Raw genomic sequence first — 10,409 nt, 5'->3', positions numbered from 1 at the left:
TGCAGGCCTCTGTGAGTTAAAACATCCTGATACTGTTCAGGTGTAAACATTGTGCTCCATCCGTGTGTTTGAACTCAGAAGTTGCTCCTTGATGCCACAGATATGTGATGATTAAATAATATATTAAGAGAGCAGCTCACAAAACCGATACTTTCTCCATAGGCGACTGTTTCTGCTCTGCAGTTGGATACAAGCTTGTGGTGTTAGTAAAAATTAATCTGGTGCCTCATTTTTGTTAGCTCTAACATGAGGATGTGTTGTCACAGGGCAGGATTAAAATTTTAAAAAGAAAACTCAAAATTCTTGCTGCTTCCCAAAAGAATCAGGTAAGCCAAACTCTGCTAAAGTTTAGCCGGAAACCATGACAGAGAGCTGGAGAGACAAATGTACATCAGCAAACTCACACTCTGCCTGTCCCTGAAGGGGAAGAGATACGAAACGGAGGAAGTTCTGACCCTAATGAGATAGGCGGACCCGTAAGAGCCCAGCTCTCAGTCACACTCGCAGAACCCCTGAATCTTCCACTCTACCCTGAGGGAAGCCCCGCTCGGGCTCTTTTCTGTTGAGTGGCAGCACGCTGACTGCTGGTGACCAGAGGGACCACATGGACTTTGCTGATTGTTGGAGAAAATGGCAAAATGCTCTGGGTTGTGTGGATTTAATGGGATCCCTCGAGGCTCTGTTCTTCACGCCTTCCCCATTTGTGAGCCCCAGGTCTGAGCTCACCACTACAGAGACAGAGACAAATTTACAGTTTGTAGGACACGTGTGTGCGCCACAGTCCTGGAAAGATCTGGAGTTTGCATGCCAACTCACCTGGTTCCGTTTGCTGTTAATCGTTGTAGCGTCATGAAGGAACTGTTTTCTGACCTAAAGGTCCTTTCTCCTCAGGAAGATCTAATCTCCTTCAGATCTGCTCAAGGCCTTTTGATGCCTCTGCATCTAAACTGTTTTAACTAGCTATAGAGCTCCGGACCCCACGTGACTCTCAGTTAGTAGACGCCATTTTGGCAGGAAAAAAGGTAAACAAACACGGATGTAACCATGAACGTGAACGGGATCCGCTTGGATTTTACTTCGTCGGAGTTTACTTCACACTTTAAAACGAAGAAATCGTTTTATATAGTCAGAAATTAAATAGACTAAACATCTCCGACCCTTACCGTGCCCCTGGGATACTTTTTAAAAACGCCAGAAGCTGTCAGAGCGGACTTCTTACCGGACCTGGCCGGGGAACCCCTTGGGATTCCCCCGGAGGAGCTGGCTCAGGCGGCTGGGGAGAGGGAAGTCTGGGCCTCTCGACTTGGGCTACTGCCCCCGCAACCCGACTCCGGATAAGCGGATGAAAATGGATGGACAAATAACAGATTTACACGTAAGTAGTTTAAATAGAGCGCTGTGCTGTTTGAATGTATAAACTGAACGCCAAGAGAAATCACTAGTTTGATTTTTTTTCGTGAATAAAATAAATATGTCAGGCAGGAGCGTCTCAGGATCTGTCTCGGTGAGACAGATAATAGCAATCCAAAGTGCTTTTTATGTGTGATCTGACAATTGATCAACCATTGCTTAAAAATTAAATACAGCTTAGCCAGTTAATTGCTGTGATCATAAAACACGTAAACGGCAGCACGCAGAACTCACGAGGCAACGTTTTACGTGACGTTTACATGTTGCTATGAGTAATAAGACAGAAAAAGCCACGCCAAAAATACGTTTAGGAAACCCACTAAGAATCGTAATGAAAGTATTTAAAATAAATACCATACACAGTTGAGGAAACATTGGTTTAAGTACCTGATATGAAGTGGTCGCTGCATAAGTGAAATCCTTTACTCTCGGGATCCCACAGTTTCATTTTAGCCCGGTCACTAGCGCGTTTTATTACAATGATCCAACATTTGCGGCGTTCCGGATCTTGGGGAATCCTGTAGATGGCTCATTCCTTATGTCGTCCGCGTCTGTTCTGCATCCTGGGGCACAACAGGAATCTACCAAATTTCCTGTCTGATTGAGTTTTCTGACAATAACAAATAGTCCAGCTGCGAGCTTCTGCCTGCCAAGATGGCGCCGTTTCGATTTGAACTGTTGCATGCCGGGAAACGTGACGTGAACTCCCGGAGCTCTATTTGCCTCCCCCTACAGCTCAAGAGAAGAAAGAAGACCAAAAACTCTTTCTCTATTAAATAATGATCAAATACCTGTGTTAGTCCAAATAATCATGTAAAGATCATGTTAAATCAATCTGTGAAATGAGAATATCAATTACTTGATATTATAATACTATGATAGTATTTTAATAAGTAATATAACTTTTAAACTACACACTAGACCGATTACATGTAATGTTAATCACATGACACATTCCTTTGTCTCTCCAATCAGAGCTTTCCTTTCTGACGCGTGGCATGATCTGTGAGGTGTTTATATTTGTTGTCCAATTTTGATTCGACCATAAATCAAAACATCTGAATTATAAAACTAACTCCCACGTCACCCTTAACTGGGTCCAAACGTTCTAGAGTTGCGAGCCGGCCCCTCGTAACTTTTTAACCACAAAGAACCTTGACCAGCTGGAAAATAAACCTGTTGCATGCTCCACCTGAAGCAACGCTCCTTCAGAGTAAAAGCTGAACTCACTGACCCTTCAGGGTCCCGCCGATGCTGTCAACCAACTGCCGCTGACCTGGAGGAAATCCCAAGACTAGTCTGTCGTACCGTACGTTGTTTCATCGGCTTCGGTACCAAATGGGGGTCTGAGGACCTGGCGTTCTGGATCTACACGGAGGTCTCCGTCAAGGGTATGTAGAACGACAAGACAACGTCCGAATGTGGTTTTTGAAACTCCGACTATAGTTTAGAGCAAAACATTCGCTCCCACACAGAACTAAGGCTTCTCGGGAAAAGAGAGTTTTGATAACAACACTCCACATTTACACCATCCCTTTTGCCTCATTCACAACTAGATCCATTCATCACATATAGTGTTTAGAGTTAAAGTTAGAGTTAGCCTTGTTTAAATTGTTTAGAAATAAATCTTCTTAGACTTTTAAACATGTCTCTCTCTCTCTTTTTGACTGGGTTATTACGAAGCGTTACCTAATCCCTGCAATAAAAAGTTTGGATCTTCTGATTAAAGTATTCAAAGATACATCAAATTGATTTCATATTTTCTATGGACTCTCACCTTTGATGGTTTCCTATGCAAGATGTAACTATTGATACTCTACATCTTCTCTTATTAGAGCCTGAATTGTGTTATTTGTAAGGGACGACTGAGAGTTGATTCGAAGGCCACCACTAGGGTTGGGAATCGAAAACCGGTTCTTGTTGAGAACCGGTTCCCATTGGTTCAATTCCTAGGAATCGTTCACCACATTTGCAAACAATTCCCCTTATCAATGGTGCGAATGACGTCACCGCGCACGTTGTGTAGCTTACGGAAGCAGGAAACATGGCGTCTAAGCGGCACACATGCTCGAATGTTTGGTTGTATTTTACCAGAAAGCACGACAACAGGGTAACTTGCAGTAATTGCAAAGTAGATGTTTCATCATGGGAGGAAGCCTTCCGAATATACAAAAGCCTTTGGACACAAAATACGCTAAAACTTCAAGTTATTGACGTGTTTAGACCCGCTCCAGGCTCGTGAATATCAACGCAGCGGTGACATTCGCACGTCCTCTCCTGTTAATACTGCAGGGAACTAATCAACTAACGCTGTTTATCATGTTAGTGTCGTTTACCTTATGTGCACACCTCCACACTAGCAGACTCAGTGGACAAAGGTCTGACCTGTGGTGAGATGTTTTTTCTCTACAAAAGCTACAGCAACACTGCACCGAGCAAAAAGATGACTCTGCCTTCACAAGGAGCATAAAGGAGAACATTTGGAAAGATATTTCCAACTGATACAGGTACAACTGGTTATTTATCATAAAGAAACTGACAGTTATATTGCAGGAGCCGTGTGCAATTAGTTTTTTGCCACCTGTTTAACTACACTGGAATTGATAAGGAATTTGATCGATAGACACAATCGACAATGCCATTGATATAGATAAAAACTTAGCAATTCCCACCCCTAGCCACCACTCAAGGCTTAGCTTTCAAAACACATTCAAGTTTCAATTTTATTTATATAGCGCCAAATCACGACAAGAGTCGTCTCAAGGCACTTCACATAATAAACATTCCAATACAGGTCAGTTCATTAAGCCAATCAGTAAAAAGCTTCCTGTATAAGGAACCCAGCAACTTGCATCGAGTCACTGACTGTCACGTTTAGGAGGGTAGGACCCAAATTGCAGAACCCAGGATGACACGAGGCAGGAGTGGATATGTAAAGTAAAAATCCTTTATTTTGAGGAAGAACAAAAATAAATCCAAATGGGAGGGAGCCAAAATCCAAAAATCCAGGGAGTCAAAAACCAACAGAGGAACGAGCTGACTGACAGAACACATAACGCTGACAAACCACAATGGACCGACAAGAACAATGAGACAAGGAGGGCTTATATAGACAGGGAGGAGCAATTAGGGAAACAGGAAGCAGGTGTGTGGAGTGAGGCTGGAGGAAAGGCAGGTGACAGCAATTATCTGGATGGGGAAGAGAACCAGTGGAGGGCAGATAAACCTAAAACTATATAAAACACAAAACTAAACCTAAAGACTAAGGGAAGAACTCACACAAACACATACACATACTGAGACACACAAACTATGAACTGGGGAACAAGAGGCTGTGGCTATAACTTAAGACACACAACAGAGATGCAGACAAAGGACACATGAAGGTGCCATGAGACACAAAAGGAGAACCTGGAGTGGGAACTGGAGGGGCTGGGAAACAAAGGGACACAGAACATCACACTGACTAGTGTCAGAGTCTTTACAGCAATCCTCATACTAAGCAAGCACACAGCAACAGTGGAGAGGAAAACTCTCTTTTAACAGGAAGAAACCTCCAGAGGATCCTGGCTCAGTATAAGCGGCCATCCACCACGACTCACTGGGGATCGAGAAGACAGAGCAGACACACACACACACACACTTTATGTCATTTTACTGATGTGGTTAAGGGGAAGACCATGGCCACCCCACTGGCCCCATCCGGTCCCCCTAAGGGGGGAAACGCCACCTGCCTAAGGTGAAGCCAATGTGGAAGTCACAAAAGCTGCAGCTCCCCCCTCGTCCACTAATGGCTGGCTCCTGCAAGTTCCCGATGATGCCCTGTTAAAATGACAACTTCACAGCAGAAATAAATGTTTACAGCATGGTTCAAAAAATATTGTAGGTTTAATAGATCAAGTTTACCATCATGACAACTCTGAGGGGGGTGAATATTTTCGTAATTCGTGCATCTGCTAAATAAGTGCTAACCCTCCTGGTGCTAGGGGAATCCCTGCCCCTCCCACCCGCCACTCGTGGATTTATGTTGTGGATTTATTCATGTGCTTTTACGTTTGAGGTGTTTTTCCTGAACCCCAACTCTTCCCCCTGCCAGAGCAGGGCGAGAGGGCCTGATTTCTCTCTTGAAGTGGATGCTCTCATAGTCTACCTGAACCTGTTTTGACTATGTGTTTGTGTGTATCTCTTGGTCGGATTGTGTTGTGAAGCCAAATTGTCTTGTACCAAGGCACTGGTTCAGTGACAATAAAGTTATACGTCCTAGAAGGCAGAAGGTAACAGAGTCGCTCAGTCCAACCTCCATTAGCTTTGGTTAGATCCAGGTTAGCTCAGCTAGCTTGTAGCTACATCGACTTAAGCTTGATTTATGCTTGACGCGTCCGCGAGGTTTGCACGGCTCCGCGCGGCAAAATTGCGTCATTTTAACAACCACGCCCCTCCACCGCGCCTCCGCACGGCCCAAACTTACCGCACCGCGCACCTAGGAAATTTTCTAACCACGCGGACGGTCGGACGCGGAAAAACATGGCGGACTGGCAAGAACCAGTATGGCAGAGGTTCGTAAATACAGACATTTGTATGATTCAGCTCTCAGAGATCACCGTGATCAACATGTTGTTAATAATTCTTGGAGAGAAATAGCTCGCACTGTCGGAAAAGACGAGGACGCTGTTAAAAAAATGCTGGAATGCCATGTTGTAAACAACAGTAATTTTTACTTCTACTATGGTGTAGTGTTGGATGCATGCCGTAGAGCTCCATGCTGCCCCCATACAGTTTGGGAGAATATTGGCTCACCGCAGAGACAAGCCGCATGAACCATAAACGCTGCGAATTGTGAAGCGCGTTCCATCCGCGAGCCGCATCACCAAGCGGAAAGTAAATGCGTCAATCATAAACCAAGCTTAAGAGTTTAATGGGTGTCTATCTTCTGCCCCCATACTCACAGCCCCATTCTCAGCTCTATTTGTTTATTTTCTGGGAGTCACAAGATGCGTGATGTGGCCAAGATGGGGGTGGTGGGAACCACCCACTGGGGTGGGTGACACGGAGGCTCTGTTCGTCATATATACAGTCTACACGTCACCCTAATGAAAGTTTTATGTGCGCACCGTTGTTCGCATGTCTTGAAGGTGTTTTTGAAGCAACAGAAAGAAAACCAGACTTGATGTGAAGCTATTTCACCGTTGGTTGTTTGATTTGTTTTATTTATATGTCCTGCTGGAAAATGAACCGTCAAGCCTGTCAGGTTTCTTGACTGCAGAACAGATGTTCTTTCAGCATCATTTCCTCCGCTCTGACCCGTCTTATTGACCCAGTCACAGAGAGACGTCCATACTCTCACTACCATGCAGCCAATTTATAAACACTGTTAGACGTGTCTCAGGCAAATTGAAGAGCCTTCAGTCATTGTTCAGAGAATTTATTTTTATGCTCTGCTTTGAAAACATCTGACTCTTTTTCCCCTTGCAGCTTCATCGTCCTCTATATTGAGCTCTGATTGATAAAGAGTAGCGGAAATGGTCATCCTCTATCCTCAGCGTCATCTGAAGATCTGTTCAAGGGATCATTGAGTCCCTTGTCACTTCCCTGATCAATCACTCATTTGATCGCACTGTTTGGCCGGAGAGTCGATGGAAGCAAGTCTTCTGAAGTTGTGTGCTTCTTTCATTTCGTCATTATTATATCCTCCTGAGAACGTTCTAAGCCAAAATGATCTGTTTAATCCACTGGAGATGTGTCTTTCTTAGCTAGAATGCGTCATTTTTTCATTCATCAAAGACAAGGTGGATTAATCGCTGAAGTTTTTTCCCCAATAGTTTAGCCAAAGATATTCAGGCTACTGTCATATTAACGATAAACAGTAGTGTGTGTAGACAAGAATCTGGCCATACAACATTTATATCAATAAGACATATTATGATGCTAAAATTCAGGTGATTTTAGCCATTTTTTACACTGAATTTAACTGGAAAACTAAGGCTAGACGTTTCCAAGACACATCCAGCGTTATCGCAAGATCTCATCGATTCGTCTAAATAAAAGCTATTAAAAATTCTGCCTCCAAGCTGTTGGAGCTCAAATCGCACCACACAAAAGAAATTCAGCAAATGTTTGCAAGTAAATTTCTCAACAATAAAAATCATTTAACTGCTTTCAAAAATTCAGTATCATAACACAAAATGTTGCAATATTTCACTATATCAACAGTTTCTTACATGGCTAAATATAATATGATGAATTATAAATTAATAAATATGTAAAGCCTTTTCTGAGAGTTCAAATATAAAAAGATCAAGGGCCTAAAAGCTGAGTTATGAACATTTTTGTTCTAAACCTTCATTATTTCCAAAATGAAGGTGATAAAAGATCTGCAGCCAGCTGCATTTACAGTGTTTTACCTTTGAAATCGGTGACCCAGCTGTTTGTGTCCAAAACACTCAGAAGTTCAGACCCACAGCAGGGGTTTGACTTCAAATGAGCGGGACAAGCTCAGGTGTTTTAAAGAGGGTAGCACCTGTGCAAGCTATCTTTAGAACATTCCCAAAAATAGGCAGAAATAGGTGGATGCACCTGCGTTTCAGGTCTGCAGAATAAGTCTGCAATGTGAGAAAACCTTGGTAAGAAGATGCATCACAGACACCATATTTATTGTGGTTTGCCTTGAACAATTTCTGGTATTTAGCTAAAAATAAACAGTTTGTGTGCAAAGACTTCCAGGGAAATGTGCTTATACACGAGTGTTGCTCCACAAAGATTTTAATTTTACTAAAAAAGTAGTTTTCCACGAGGGTCGTTGTGTTCAAAGCATCTAATCGCTTAGTGAATCCAGTTATTAAATTAAAGCATCACCCCGTGTTGAAATTAATTAACATAATTCCCAACTTATTCGTTTTTATAGGGAATAATGGAAACTAAAGTGAATTCTTGTGCTGGTAAATGTATTAACATGACATTTAGCTGTAATTAATAACTCTGTGACCTTGTGTGACATTTTCTTTTTCTATCTAGAGGGACACCAACACATTATGGAGCTTCGCCATCTGGTGTCATTCGTAATTTACCTTTACTATTGAAATTATGTATATGAGACGCCTTCACAAAAGGCTGTTCTTATCATTTAATGGAAATGAGTTTGTAGTTATCTAAAGAAATTCTCATTTATTTCTAAATTAATAACTTTGTGTTTGCATTAAAAATGGGGGAACATGGAAATTAATATGATAGATAAGACTAAAGGCCAACTTTACCTTATCTGCTGTTACAGTGAATCCATTTACAACTATATTTTAATGATTCAAATCAGAATTGAATGAATAAACCGTTCAGCAGTAATTTCACCTTGTTTTCATGTTGATCAATTTTTCCTTTTTGTCCTCTCAGGAAATCTGTGCCGTGATCGATGGCTGCTTCTATGCTGAGCCGGCAGAAACACAATAGTTTGTGGCTAAGGTCAAAATTGAGGTCGTTGCCGTGGATATTCACATGTAACGTTAGATGCCTTTCGTTCTAATCTGAGGTTTTACTCAGGCGGAACAGCGGGTCCGAGGTGCATGAGGATGAAAGAGAAGACGTGCTGATTAAAGCTCATCTGTGTTGCATTAAACAGACTGGAAAGTGTGTCGCTGTCGTGTCTAAATTACACCCAGGTGTTGTCCTGTGAAACTCTTAGGGGAACAACCTGACCCACTAACTCACACACATCACTTTAAACAAGACACAAGGCCAAATCGCTGCAGTCGCGTTAAGAGACACGGTTATAAAAATATAACAGTTCTGTCCAAACTTTCCAGCTTCATGGTTTTACCCGTGATAATTAGCTGCAGCGCTCCTTTCTCCCCAGCCCCCTGAGCCACATTTATGACAGGATGCTGCTTTAAGGTGTCTGAGCTCCAAGTGAAACCTCACTTTAGTCTGACTAGCCTACATATACTATAGTTTACATCTTGCTTTCAAGGAGCCATATTTTCTGGTAATCTTTGAAATGACCTTGGAGTAATCTTCTGCAGGGTGAAGGTCTGACAAAGATTTTCTTTGATCTTTGGCTGCTTCTGTACTCATGCTGTACTCTGTTCAGTTTTTTCACTTGTTTATTTTAATACATTTGCTGTGGTCTCTAGTATAAATGACCTTTCTGGAGGAAAAAGCCCTGGTACTCCTGCTAGCCAGAGCACAAGGGAGCAGGGACCGACGGGATTTGGAGTCTTATTTCCTGATATTGGACATCTCGCCTCTGGTTGGCTAACAGCAACGCGACTCTACCATTGACTTACTTTGCAGCGCTGATGTTTTATCTCCACAAATAACACAAGCCTGACAGAGTACTGAAATGTTAAGGAATTGCTAATGCTAAAAGTTAGCTTCTACTAACTGAGATATTCTCCACTGTCTCGTTGACACTGGACCAACAACAGCCTTCCCCGTCATGAGCCAAGATGGGTGAGTCCTTGGTTGTAAATTTACAATGTGATGTAGATTAGAGTGTTTTTTTTTTGTTTCCCTGTCTATTTTCTGTCAGAAGCTAACACAGGAAATCTGATTGAAATCTTGACCAACTCTAACACCAAAAGGATTTTGCTCTGCAGGTCGGTCAATTGATGAACTACACTGTAGCCACAGCTGCCCTGGGGCATGCTGACAGAGGTGAGGCTGCTGAGCACTAGCGCCACCGGTACCTCTGGCCACCACCAGCAGCCAAGGCATGTTAAGTATCTTGCCCAAGGACGCAACAGTAGAGGCTTGAACCTGCAACCTGCTGGTTATGGGGCGGGCACTTACCTCTGCCAATGAAATGCTCTTGGGGGTTGGTACATAGCCTGAACTACAAATCAAGTGCTTTACGTTTTAGGTCAGGCCCGTCTTGCATCAACAGAACCACATCATCTGCAAAATAAGGTTTCCCAAAACCAGACATCTTTGGAACACCTTGGGATCGAATCCATAAACCCGTCAGATCGGTTCAGACAACAGAGTCAACTTCGACGAGTCCAAACCAACAC

This window comes from Nothobranchius furzeri, chromosome 15 (assembly GCF_043380555.1).
Source record: "Nothobranchius furzeri strain GRZ-AD chromosome 15, NfurGRZ-RIMD1, whole genome shotgun sequence".
Taxonomy (NCBI): Eukaryota; Metazoa; Chordata; class Actinopteri; order Cyprinodontiformes; family Nothobranchiidae; genus Nothobranchius; species Nothobranchius furzeri.
Note: the sequence above shows the minus strand (reverse complement) of the source record.